The following is a 14,462-nucleotide window of genomic DNA, read 5'->3' on the forward strand; positions in this document are numbered from 1 at the left end:
GGGAGCTGGAGCCTGGTGCTAGATGGGTCTGCCGACCACACGACGAACTCCGACAGCATCTCCGCAGGGCGAAAGCGTGGCCTAGGGGGGCGCGCACCCACGGCGTGCCCCCCGTCGGCAACCGGGCGCTCACCACTGCGCCAGGAACCGCCTCCATGGCCGCGGGAGGCCACCACGGGGACCGTGGTATACTTGCGAGGGCGGCCTCGGCCGCGCTTGGCCGGGGTGGGGGGGGAGTCAGGCCCAGCCTAGGGGGCCTTTCCTTTCTCCGCGGCCAAGAATCTCTTTGGAGCCATGGGAGCGACGAGTAATCGAGAAGAAGGAAATGAGCAGCAACGAGGGACGGGCCGAAGGGGGTCGCCCAGCCCCGTACTTATAGCCGGAGGAGGCCAACCGCCGTGCACCACGATCGCAGGTAATCATGACCGGTTTCTCTGCATGCAGGGACTTATCAAGTCATGCGGTCGCCGAGGCGTCATGGGGAAGCCCAGTCGCCCACGTCCAATCAGTCGCCACGCGGCGCCCAAGACCACAGGCTGATAGGGCCCGCAGCGCTTCGCGCTTGCCCTTTCATTTTCCTACTAGGCCAAGCCCGGGCACGCCTTGGGCCCGGGGGCTACTGTCGGCATTCTGGGAACGAGGGTCCCCAGACTTGCCTGCCTGCGGCCTGCGATGTGGCTCAAGCGGGGCCCAGCGCGGCCCATCTTCATCAGCTCAAGCTCAAAGACCCTCGCGAGGGGCCAGGCCTCGCGGGGCGGATGACAGGAAGCTTCCTCAGAGGCAGCCTCATCAGGCAGGCTCGCGAGGAGGCGGAGGGATCAAGGCAGGGGTACCTCGCCAGGAACCCGTGACGCAAGCCATGACGATCGAGACCAGCCGGGCGCCAGGCGGGCGCCGGCCTGCGCAGCGTCCTTGTTTCCCCTTTGGTGCAAAGGGGGCAAGCACAGGCCAAGGCGTCAGGCAAGGGTTACCATTCCGGTGCAACGAGACCAGGACTAGCCGGACGGCAGGAGGATGTCACCGTGGAGCCCGAGACGGCGTCATCACCAGTGCTTTTGGCAGCCGAAGACCACCTTTGGTCAGGATAACTTGTACTGGATGTTCCTCTTCAAATTGGCCAATTGTTGGCGCCCTTCCCGCTCATTATTTGGGGAGAGGCCCAGGGCCTCTATAAATAGAGCTAGCCACCACAGAAGGAGGGGACGGCTGGAAATCTGGTAGAACCATTGCAGAGAGAGAGAGGAAGAGGCGACTGAACTCACCCTAGCAGCTCATCGCACCAGCTCAAGAACACCTCTCGCGAGGATGTTCTTCCCTTGTACTGTCCATCATCAGCCCCAGAGGTAATCCACCACACCACACACTAGAGTAGGGTATTACACCACAACGGTGGCCCGAACTAGTATAAACCTCGTGTCTCTTATGTTGTTCATCATTTTCATCTTAGTTCGCATGAGAGGATCGGACGTAGATCGGTAGGGGAGAGATCTCCACGCGCACCCCAGTGTTCGAACCTCAAGGGTCTGCCGGAACCCGAAACCCGACAACTTGAAACAGTTGGCACAACTGATTTAAGGATAATTGTTTGCGTATGTTCTTACGGAGAAGAATACCCAGTTGTCTCAAGAGCTGGAGGAGTGCAAAGCCCAGCTACGGGCCGCAGTTGCCGCAATGAAGGAGTCCGAGAAGGCCCCATCTAGTAACACCTGGTTCTATCTAAAAGATTGACATGTACCGGTTAGTATTCGGCATGCATGCAAATCTAACAATAGATTCTGCAGATGATCCCAGAGTGAATCCGGAGGTCGTGCGAGGGGATGAGCAACATGCTCAACGACAGTTAAAGGCTGGCGAGCGCGTGCTTACGCAGGTTAGGCGGGATAAAAACAATCTCCAAGATGCCAATACCCGACTGGGCGTTGAACTGAAAGATGTTCGGGCCCAGCTTGCTGACTCCGTAAAGGAGAATAAGAGGCTTCGATGCGGAATTTTTAGTAAGTGCTTGAACGAACTTTTATAGAGTTCGGCGAAGAAACCGGCTAACAGAGTTATATATGTAGGTATGCTGACGGGTCGTCCCGCAGAGGAGATGCCCGGGTCTGCGGGTGATCTTCTGCCAGAGCTCTCACAGCTGCACGAACAAGTTCGGCAGGTGATGCAGGGCATTGCCCAAGCCTTGTGGTCATCCGCCTCCCTGCCAGGAGGCATGGGGGAGCTTGTAGAGATGCTCAAGGGAGCGCGGCGGCGCTTCCGATTATGGAAGATATCAACCTGCTGACAAGGTGCCAGGGAAGCCTGGGCCATGGTGAAGACGCGATATACCAAGGCTGACCCGAACCACATGGCCGAGGTCGGACCTGTGGGGTCTAATGGGAAAGAGATCCCCGTCAGTTTGGTGTATGACCAGGTGAAATTAGCCGCAAAGTATTCCCAACAGGATTGTAGGCTAGACAGCCTGTTGGATGGTATAGAAGAAGAATTTAGTCAGTCTAAGTGACTGTGTACTTCAAGTGACATATATTGTCCCTAGCCGAAATGTAAATCATTTGTCATGGCGGACCTTTTCGGTTCAACCTCTGGACCCGACAGTCCGGAGTGTATCCGAATACCTGCTCAGTTATGTAAAAACCGGGGTACGCGTGGAAACCATGCGTAGGGGTCATAAGTGCTTGAACAGACAAGTACCCAACTAGTTATGTTATATTACATGGATAGCAAGAAACATCTTCCAGGGAGAATAGTTCCGTTAAGGGTTCCTTTCCCTGGGTATGCATGCATTAATGTGCATGTCCAAACTATGAGAGGAGACGCAGGATATAAACATCTGGGGGCATGTATTACAATAAATAAAAGTCATCTTTTGTTCACCGGCCAAATATTCCCTTAAGAATGCTAGCTTTCGGCTTCACCCAGTCTGAGGTACACATCCGGCTGACCCGGCAGTAACAATCGCAGAGGTGCTCCCCTTATGCCCTAGCCGAATTATCGGGAACGTAGGGCATAAACACAAGAGCCAGACAACCCAGCTTGGCCAAAACTTAAGTCATATCGATGCATATAATGGCAAAGAAAAGGTACGTGTGGAAAAGTAACACATGTGCGGGGGGCATAGAGCCCGGGACATAGTTATATTAAGCTTCTGTATAAGAAGCCCCCAGGTATAATGAGCATGCCTAGCGTGTCAGGATTGTGTAGTCAAGACAGATTTTAGCCTTTTAAGGCCGTGAAGAAAAAGGGAAGAAAGAAAGAAAAGACAGATAATGGATAGATAAAAAATTGACGGAGGTAAGGAGATGAACACAGAGTCCGGCACTAGGCGTAGAACCTTCGGAGTCTGGCTGTGTTCCACGCGATTGGCTCGAGTCGATTGTCCGATGCATCCCGGAGACGGTACGCTCCACCGGTCAGAACTTTGTCAATAATGAAGGGACCTTCCCATTTGGGCTTGAGGTTGTCATTTTTCTTCTCCGGTAGGCGTAGAACGAGTTCGCCAACGTTATAAGTTTTGGCCCGTACTTCTCTGCTTTGATACCGCCGAGCCTGTTGCTGATAGAATGCGGAGCGGGCTTTTGCCACGTCACGCTCCTCCTCCAGGGCGTCCAAACTGTCCTTCCGATCAAGCTCGGCTTCTTTCTCTTCGTACATGCACACTCGAGGTGAGTCATGAATGATGTCGCAGGGCACTTGATACGTCTCCAACGTATATATAATTTTTGATTGCTCTATGCTATATTATCTACTGTTTTAGACATTATTGGGCTTTATTTTCCACTTTTATATTATTTTTTGGACTAACCTATTAACCGGAGGCCCAGCCAAGAATTGTTGTTTTTTGCCTGTTTTAGGGTTTCAAAGAAAAGGAGTATCAAACAGAGTCCAAACAGAATGAAACCTTCAGAAACGTGATTTTCTCATCAGATAAGATCCAGGAGACTTGGACCCTCCGTCAACAAAGCCATGAGGTGCTCACGAGGGTAGGGGCGCCCCCCCTAGGGCGCGCCCCCTGCCTCATGGGCTCCTCGAAGCTCCATCGACGTACTTCTTCCTCCTATATATATATATATATCCACGTACCCCCAAACGATCGGGGACGGAGGCAAAAACCTAATTCCACCGCCGCAACTTTCTGTATCCACGAGATCCCATCTTGAGGCCTGTTCCGGAGCTCTGCCGGAGGAGGCATCGATCACGGAGGGCTTCTACATCATCATCCAAGCCCCTCCGATGAAGTGTGAGTAGTTTACTTCAGACCTACGGGTCCATAGCTAGTAGCTAGATGGCTTCTTATCTCTTTTTGGATCTCAATACAATGTTCTCCCCCTCTCTCGTGGAGATCTATTCGATGTAATCTTCTTTTTGCGGTGTGTTTGTTGAGACCGATGAATTGTGGGTTTATGATCAAGTCTATCTATGAATAATATTTGAATCTTCTCTGAATTCTTTTATGTATGATTGGTTATCTTTGCAAGTCTCTTCGAATTATCAGTTTGGTTTGGCCTACTAGATTGGTTGTTCTTGCAATGGGAGAAGTGCTTAGCTTTGGGTTCGATCTCGCGGTGTCCTTTCCCAGTGACAGAAGGGGAAGCAAGCCACGTATTGTATTGTTGCCATCAAGGATAACAAGATGGGGGGTTTTATCATATTGCATGAAATTATCCCTCTACATCATGTCATCTTGCTTAAGGCGTTACTCTGTTTTTAACTTAATACTCTAGATGCATGCTGGATAGCGGTCGATGAGTGGAGTAATAGTTGTAGATGCAGAATCGTTTCGGTCTACTTGTCTCAGATGTGATGCCTATATACATGATCATACCTAGATATTCTCATAACTATGCTAAATTCTGTCAATTGCTCAACAGTAATTTGTTGACCCACCGTAGAATGCTTATGCTCTTGAGAGAAGCCACTAGTGAAACCTATGGCCCCCGGGTCTCTTTCTCATCATATCAATCTCCATCACTTTATTATTGCTTTGCTTTTACTTTACTTACTTTGCATCTCTATACCAAAAATACCAAAAAAATATTATTTATTATCTCTATCAGATCTCACTTTCGTAAGTGACCGTGAAGGGATTGACAACCCCTAAGTGCGTTGGTTGCATTGAGCTATTGTTTTTGTGTAGGTACGAGGGACTCAAGCGTAGCCTCCTACTGGATTGATACCTTGGTTCTCAAAAACTGAGGGAAATACTTACGCTACTTTGCTGCATCATCCTTCGGGGAAATCCAATGTAGTGCTCAAGAGGTAGCAGCAGTACCGCCTCTGCGCCGTACACCATAAAGAACGGTGTGTATCCGGTAGTGCGATTCGGCGTGGTCCACAGCCCCCATAGTACGGAGTCGAGCTCCTCCACTCTGTGCGTATCTGATTCCTTCAAGGATCACACTAATCTGGGTTTAATGCCGCTCATGATAAGACCATTTGCTCGCTCGACTTGACCGTTAGTTTGTGGGTGATAGACAGAGGCATAATCGAGCTTAATGCCCATGTTGCTGCACCAAGTTTTTACATCGTCGGCTGTAAAGTTCGAGTCGTTATCGGTGATGATGCTGTGGGGGATGCCGTAACGGTGTACAACCCCGGATATGAAGTCTATCACTGGTCCGGACTAAGCCGTTTTAACTGGTTTGGCTTCTATCCATTTGGTGAATTTATCCACCATGACCAATAGGTAGTTTTTTCTTATGGCTTCCCCCTTTAAGGGGTCCGACCATATCAAGCCCCCAGACCGCAAAGGGCCAAGTAATGGGGATTGTTGGGAGAGCGGTAGGTGGCATATGGCTTTGGTTTGCGAAAAGCTGGCAACTGACGCAACATTGAACGAGGTCCTGTGCGTCTGCTCGGGCCGTCGGCCAGTAAAAACCTGTACAGAAGGCCTTTCTTACAAGGGCCCGAGCTGCGGCGTGGTGTTCGCCAAGTCCATCATGAATTTCTGCCAAAAGTTGTCGTCCTTCCTCTTCGGAGATGCACCTTTGAAGTACTCCGGTAGCGCTTTTCTTATAAAGCTCTCCCTCATGGACCTTGTAGGCTTTAGACCACCGCACGATGCAACGTGCCTCGTTTGGGTCATCAGGGAGTTCTTGCCTAGTTAGGTAAGCCAAGAAGGGTTCTGTCCACGGGGCAATGACAACCATAATCAGGTGGGTCGAAGGTGTTATTTCGGTGGCAGAGCCTCCGATTACGTCAGAGTGTTCGGGGTCTGGTGTTGTGGCCGGATCTGGACTGCTTTTGCCGGTCTCCCCTTCCCGCACCACAGATGGCTTAAATAGCCTTTCCAAGAACATATTAGGTGGGACAGGGTCGCACTTAGCGCCGATGCGTGCGAGGATATCCACCGCTTGATTGTTTTCTCGGACCACATGGTGGAATTTGAGGCCCTGGAACCGATCTGACATTTTGAGGATGGCGTTGTGGTAAGCCGCCATTTTTGGGTCCTTGGCATCAAAGTCCCCATTTATTTGAGATATTGCAAGGTTCAAATCCCCCCACACCTCTAGGCGTTGAATTCCCATGGAGAATGCCATCTAGAGACCATGCAACAGGGCCTCATATTCTGCTGCATTGTTGGAGTCTGTGTATAATATTTGGAGTACGTATTGGACTGTATCTCCGGTGGGGGATGTCAGGACGACGCCTGCCCCCAGACCAGCCAGCATCTTAGAGCCGTCAAAGTGCATGATCCAATTGGAGTACGCGCCATACTCTTTAGGCAGTTCGGTGACGAAATCAGCCAGTACTTGCGACTTAATGGCTCGTCGTGGTTTATATGTTATGTAGAACGGGAGGAGCTCGATAGCCCATTTAGCAATCCGGCCCGTGGCAGCACGGTTATTTATTATGTCATTGAGTGGTACTTCGGAGGCCACCATAATTGAACACTCTTGAAAGTAGTGTCGTAGTTTCCGGGATGTCATGAAGACCGCGTATGCTATCTTTTGATAATGTGGGTACCGTGATTTGCATGGAGTGAGGACGGTGGATACGTAGTATACCGGCTTTTGAAGCGGGAACTTATGTCCGTTCGTCTCTCGTTCGATGACGAGCACTGCGCTTACAACTTGGTGTGATGCCGCTATATATAACAACATTGGTTCGCCGACATTCGGCGCGGCCAAGATTGGGTTGGTGGCCAATACGGCTTTTATTTCTTCCAATCCGGCCGTGGCCGCATCTGTCCACTCTAAGTGTTCGGTGCGTCGAAGAAGGCAATAAAGAGGTAGTGCCTTTTCTCCTAATCGGGAGATAAAGCGGCTTAAGGCAGCCACGCATCCAGTTAACTTCTGGATTTGCTTGAGATCTGTTGGGATAGCCAACTGTGACCAAGCACGGATTTTAGCCGGATTTGCTTCAATTCCTCTATTTGAGACGATGAAGCCCAAGAGCTTTCTGGCGGGCACGCCGAAAATGCATTTTTCCGGATTGAGCTTGATGTCATATGTTTGGAGATTGTCGAACATGAGGCTCAAGTCGTCTATTAAGGACTCGACGTGTCTTGTATTAATGACCACATCGTCTACGTAAGCCTCCACTATTTTGCCGATTTGTGTTTCCAGGCATGTCTGAATCATGCGTTGATAGGTTGCACCGGCGTTTTTGAGCCCGAAAGGCATGGTGTTAAAACAGAAGGGGCCGTATGGAGTGATGAATGCCATTGCGGCTTGATCGGGCTCCGCCATCTTAATTTGATGGTATCCGGAGTATGCGTCGAGGAAGCACAATGAGTCGTGTCGTGCGGTAGCGTCAATAATTTGATCGATGCGGGGGAGGGGGAAGGGATCCTTGGGGCAAGCCTTGTTAAGGTCCTTGAAATCCACACATAGGCGCCAGGATTTGTCCTTCTTTGGTACCATCACCAAGTTTGCTAGCAAGTTCGGATGTTTTATTTCTCTAATGAATCCGGCCTCGAGTAACTTGGCTAGCTCTTCTCCCATGGCTTGTCTCTTAGGCTTAGAGAAATGTTGAAGAGTCTGCTTGACCGGCTTGAACCCCTTTAGAATGTTAAGGCTATGCTTGGCCAGCCTGTGTGGGATTCCTAGCATGTCTGAAGGATGCCACGCGAAGATGTCCCAATTCTCACGCAAGAACTCCCGTAGTGCGGCATCTGTTTTGGGGTTCAGCCGTGCCCCGATGGATGCTGTTTTTGTAGGGTCCGTTGGGTGGACCTGGAATTTGACTATTTTGTCCGCTGGTTTAAAAGAGGTGGACTTGGGTCTTTTGTCAAGTATCACGTCGTCCCTGTTCACCGTGGAGCACAACGCATTTAGTTCTTCGGCCGCAAGGGCTTCGGATAACGCCTCGAGGGCTATGTCCGGATCGCTAGCCAGAGTGATGATTCCATTGGGCCCGGGCATTTTGAGCTTCATGTACCCGTAATGGGGTATAGCTTGGAAGATCGTGAATGCCTCCCGCCCTAAAAGGGCGTGGTATCCGCTACTAAACGGGGCCACTTGGAATGTGATTTCTTCGGACCTATAATTCTCCGACGTGCCGAATACCACATCCAGTGTGATTTTTCCCGCACATCGTGCCTCCCGACTAGGGATGATTCCTTTGAAGGTCGTGCTGCTTTGCTCAATGCGGATCTTGTCTATTTCCATTTTTCTAAGAGTTTCCTCGTAGATGAGGTTTAATCCGCTGCCACCATCCATGAGCACTTTAGTAAGCCGGAAGCCGTCCACAATTGGACTAAGGACCAAAGCGGCTGGTGCTCGGGCTGTTCGGAATTGAGGTTTGTCACTGGCATTGAAGGTTATGGCCGTGTCGTTCCATGGATTTATTGCTACAACGTGGCAGACTTCGGCAAGGCTGTGGAGTGTTCGCTTGCGCCTATTATTTGAGGCGAAGGTCTCGAAGACTGTCAATATTGTATTGTTATTTTCTGCGGGATGGTACTCTGTTGTATTTTTGATGAGGATATCCTCGCCGCTCTTGGATACCTGCCGGAGTATCCAACATGCTCTAAGGTTGTGTGTTGGCATGGTATCCATTGTATTGTGAATTTTGCATGGTGCATTGAGCCATCCCTCCAATACAGTTCTACGCCCTGTAGTGGGCTTTTGTTTCTTTGTAATTGGATCGGGTGACTTATGAGAGTACACCCTTTTAGTTCGGACAGGGGGTTTAGTGAGAGCCGGAGGGTCCCAGAATTTGGTTTGGGTTTTCCAGGCGCTTTCCATCGCATAGTACTTCCGTACTATGGCCGCTAAGTCAGCAAAGTGTGCTATGTCACAGCGGCTTATGGCGTTGAGGATTCCCTTGTCCGTGCAATTTTTGCAAAAGAATGAAATTGCGTCTTCCTCGCGACAGTCCTTGACCTTGCTCATTACAAGAAGGAATCTGGCCCAATAGTGATGTACCGTCTCTTGGGGCTCTTGTCTAATGTGGGAAAGATCACTTGAGTCTGGGTGGGTGGGTAAATTTAGGTCCAAGCCTTGAACCATATGATACCCAGGGGCGGAGGAGTTTCCGAGCTTGGCAGTTCGGGCTCCGGGATGTTGCCCAATAGTTCTGGCCCGCTGTCTGATTCTAGGTTCGAAGCTTGGGCCATGTCCTCCCGTGGACGGGTATCCGGCTCGGAGAGCTCGGGAATTCGGACATAGTTTGTCCTCAAAATAGAGGAAGCATTTCTACATTGCTCCTCCACCACCACTATCTGATGGGTGACCGGCGGAAAGTTAATCTCCCTTTGGTCGGGTTTAAGCCCGATCTGATCATAGTCCGTTGCGACTCCTAGGGCGGCGATAGGATCCAAGAGCTTGTTCAGAGAAGAGAACTCTATTGGATCCATCTGCTCGGCGAATCCCGAGCCGACATGGAGGCTATTTTTGATGACATGAGAAGTCATCGTCGGCGCGATGACCGAACGGGCGGTAATGACGAAGCCGCCTAGTCGGAGAGTTTGGCCTACAGCCAGGGCTCCCCCCGAGGTAATGTTGTCCTTGACAACAAGACGAGCCATCAAGCCTTACCATGGCGGCACAGTGGAACTCTCAATGAAAGCACCAATGTCGGTGTCAAAACCGGCGGATCTCGGGTAGGGGGTCCCGAACTGTGCGTCTAAGGCGGATGGTAACAGGAGGCAGGGGACACAATGTTTACCCAGGTTCGGGCCCTCTCGATGGAGGTAATACCCTACTTCCTGCTTGATTGATCTTGATGATATGAGTATTACAAGAGTTGATCTACCACGAGATCGTAGAGGCTAAACCCTAGAAGCTAGCCTATGGTATGACTGTTGTTGTCCTACGGACTAGAACACCGGAGGGCCTAGGGTTACACTGACTCGGTTACAAGGCAGGAGATCTACATATCCGAATTGCCAAGCTTGCCTTCCATGCAAAGGAGAGTCGCACCCGGACATAGGACGAAGTCTTCAATCTTGTATCTTCATAGTCCAACAGTCCGGCCAAAGGATATAGTCCGGCTGTCCTAGGCCTGGAGGTGCAGCATGTGCCTCGTGGCACCAACAAGGAAGCTGATGACGTCGCCGGGAGGGCATCCAAGCGGCAGCCCCAAGAGCCTGGCGTCTTCAAGGAGCGGCTCTTCAAGCCGTCAGCGACGCCACCACTTTCAAGCATGGCACGGCCTCGAGAGGAGCTCCCAGAACCGCCTACCACAGGAGCCCCAGCTTGTGGCCCAACCTCAGGAGCTCACTTGCTCTAGGCGCTTGAGCCTCAAGAAGGATGTTGGACCAAGGAATTCAAGGAATATCTGGTGCGAGGGGTGCTACCGGAGAAGGAAGAGGACACAGAGCACGTGGCCCGGCAAGCCACGACATACTGCATCCAGGACGGTGAGTTGTACCGAAAGCGACCAAATGATGTTTCGTTGCGTTGCATTTCCAGGGACCAGGGAAAGGAGTTGCTGAATGACATACACGGCGGGGACTGCGGACACCACTCGTCGTCACGGACTCTCGTCAGCAAGGTGTTCCGCAGTGGATTCTACTGGCCCACGACGCTCAACGACGCAGCTGAGCTGGTGAAGTCCTGCGAAGCTTGCCAGTTCCATGCCAAGCATATCCATCAACCAGCTCAGGGCCTCCAGACCATACCGCTCACATGGCCGTTCGCGGTTTGGGGGCTGGATATCTTGGGCCCATTCCCTCGAGCGCCAGGAGGCTACCGCTACCTCTACGTCGCGATCGACAAGTTCACCAAGTGGGCGGAAGTGGAAGCCGTCCGCACCATCCCTGCTGGTTCTGCGGTTAAGTTCATCAAGGGCCTCGTGAGCCGTTTTGGGGTCCCCAACCGCATCATCACCGACAATGGCTCGCAGTTCACCAGTAACTTCTTCAAAACATATTGTGCTAACCTTGGAACGCAGATCTGCTACGCTTCGATGGCGCATCCCAGGAGCAATGGCCAGGCTGAAGAAGAACATACTGTGCTAACCTTGGAACGCAGACCATGAAGCAACATGTGGGCGTATGTCCATGGAATCCTGTGCGAAGAAGTGATGAAGTAGAGGGGAAGGATGTGACATGTGAGGCAAGAAGCAGGGAACGAGTATGCACAGCTAAAAAGCAGATCCATCTAATCCAATGTAATCTAATACGGCGAACCAGATTTGTTTGAGTAGAAAAAGATAGATAGATGGAGTGATTCCTTCGCCTCTGCGTCGGCATCAACTCAGTTCCCCAATCCAAAACCCTAGAACATCATACTTATACACTCTGCTACTCTGTTACAGTCCGATTGATACAAGCATCTGTGAGAGGATCGGGAGAGGAATTGGTCTGCTCTTGTTGATTTGAGTTGTGTAACCGTGTCCATCCCCACGGGAACTTCACTGAGGGGAGGCGGAGGTGGCGGGGAGGGCGCGGGTGCGGGTTGTCAGCCTCGACAGCGGCGAACTGCAGCAGCGCGGTGCGTGTGGCCCGCAGCGACCGGAGGTACAGCGCGCGGGCGGCGGCCATGTTTTTAGATGCCAGCAGCCTATATTCGTTGTTGTTTTTAGGTGTCTTCACTCACTGCAGTCGTGCTGCATCTCTCAAGCTGTTCTGTTTCATTCCCTTCACTAAAAATGTCTCGTTGTTGTTCTGCGTATTTGCAGGAGACCATCAAGAAGGAAGTCGCTAGCATGTGTCTGCTGTGGCCAAAGACACAACAGTTCCCTACAATGGATCCCCCAAAGTAAAGTTTTGATCACTCTGTGGTTGCTCGTGTGTTGTTTCTAGAAAATGTCTGTTCCTAATGGCTTTTGTACTAATAGCGCATCAAAGAGGCATGTTGGAATTCTAGTCGTGAAGGTTTCAGGAGCACAAAATCTGGAAAAGAAGGGCCTCATGAACGCAGACATGAACGCGCCAACACGGAGGTCCTGAGAGGCCTCAAGACCAGGACCTTCAAGAAGATGCTCGAGGCCTGCGGCAGGGGCTGGCACGACGAGCTCCAGTCCGTGCTGTGGTCCATCCGCACCACCGCCACTAAGCCGACGGGCGAGACCCCATTCTTCCTTGTCTACGGAGCCGAAACGGTCCTCCCTCATGAGGTCAAGCATTGCTCTGCACGGGTCTTGCCGTTTGATGAAACGCAGCAGGAAGCCACGCGGGGATGGACCTCGTGCTGGGGGAGGAACAACGTCGCGAAGCTGCACTGAGGGTGGCAAGGTACCAGCAGGCGTTGTGGCAGTACCACTGCCGCATCGTCCGCTCCAGGACGCTTGAGGCAGGCGACCTCGTCCTGAGGCGGGTCCTCTCCAGGGAAGGGTTGCACAAGCTCTCACCCATGTGGGAGGGCCTGTTCAGGGTCGTCCATATCTCCAGGCCTGGCGCCGCGCGCCTGGAGACACAGGACGGGGTGCCCATCCAGAACGCCTAGAACATCCAGCACCTCCGGAAGTTCTACCCATGAAGCAAGGCCCAGTGCCTGTGAAGCAGGGCCCAGTGCCTGTGAAGCAAGGCCCTGTGCCTATGAAGAAAGGCCCAGTGCCTGTGAAGAAGGCCCTGTGCCTGTGAAGAATCGCCGCCCGTGACACTCTCACGTAATAATGAGTGGGGCTGTACACGCCCCGGAGTCTCCGGAGAGCCGCCATCGGGCATCGGGGGCTCCCTCCCACGCCTAGTGGCAGCACTTAGCTCCGCGCCGGTGAGAAGACGTCGAAGACTAGACTAGGTGCCGGACACGTCTTTTCATTTGCTTTTCGTAGTTGGCTCGCCTTCTCTTAATCGAAGTTTGCTTCTTGTGTTCCTTGCTGATTTGGTTCTGTCGCCTTTTGCCGCCTTTTCCGAATCTAGTTCGCTTATGTTCTCTCTCTCGCAAACCTCACGAGAGGGCTAGGCAGGTGCCTTCGCGAGGGTTTCTTCCTCCTTCGTTGGTCCTTCTCTCTGCCTTCGGTCTGCTTCCTCGCGAGGCACCCTCGTTCGAGCCCGCGAGCCGGCGCATCTCTCCTAATCTGTGCCCCTCGGGTACCGCGATATGAAGTGCTGGGTCAAGGCTCGGGTGAGCGATAAGTCTCCTAGCGAGCCTCCTAACGAATTTTTGCAGTTCCTGAGCAACCACTAAGCCAAGACAGGCACGAGGAAACAAGTGCCTCGTGAAGAAGAAGATGCCCCGAACGCGCCAGGCTAAGTTATCTCCACACAAAATAACGACACAACACGGAAATAACAAGCATAGCATAATGAGTAATGAATCATAGTTTGATACACGCCCCTCTGGGCCCATACTGGTTTCATTTGGATGCAGGAAAGAAAAGAGGAACAAAGCAAAAGCGGTGTTGCAGCGAACCACGGGGGCAGGCCTCCAGCGACGTCCCGAGCTTAGCCAGATCCCTCCTCGTGCTTCATGGAGGCGCGACGACGGGATGACCCGCTACCACCTTCGAAGCGAGCGCGGAGGCGTGGCGGCTGGTCGTAGCCACTGCTACTGGAGCTTTCACCAAGACAAGAGCCGCCGTAGCTGGATGAGGCGCGGCCGGCGGGCTTGCCCTCGTCGCGGCCATCGCCGAGATCGAGCACCTCCTCGTCGTCGTTCGTCTCGGGGCAGCACCTGGCACGACGACCATCTTCCCCAAACACCCTCACGTAGAGGGTCGCATCACCATCATACTTGAAATGGAGGGTGCACCGCTTGCCCAGGCCGCGCGCGCGTGTGAACATCTGCCAACCACGGGCCAGAGCTATGTTGCCCGCGGCGGAGACTTCAACCGCGATGCAGGAAGCCCTGCTGCAGCAACCGTCCGCGTGCAGCCAAAGCCCGCCTAGACCAGGGGCCGGCAGCTCATCAACGAAGAAGCGCGGAAGCTGGAGCCAGTTACCGGCCGGATCCACCGACCAGACAACGAACTCTGGCAACACCTTTGCTAAGTGGAAGCGTGGCCGGGGAGGCTGTCGTGGTTTTGTCACGGCAGATGTCCTCATGAAAGGACTTAGTCGTGGAGCCATCGCTACGGGTTAGCTTAAAGGGGTTAAACCGGACAAGGGACACGAGAGTTTTATACTAGTTCGGCCCCTT

The sequence above is a fragment of the Triticum aestivum genome, chromosome 4A, assembly GCF_018294505.1.
Source record: "Triticum aestivum cultivar Chinese Spring chromosome 4A, IWGSC CS RefSeq v2.1, whole genome shotgun sequence".
NCBI lineage: Eukaryota > Viridiplantae > Streptophyta > Magnoliopsida > Poales > Poaceae > Triticum > Triticum aestivum.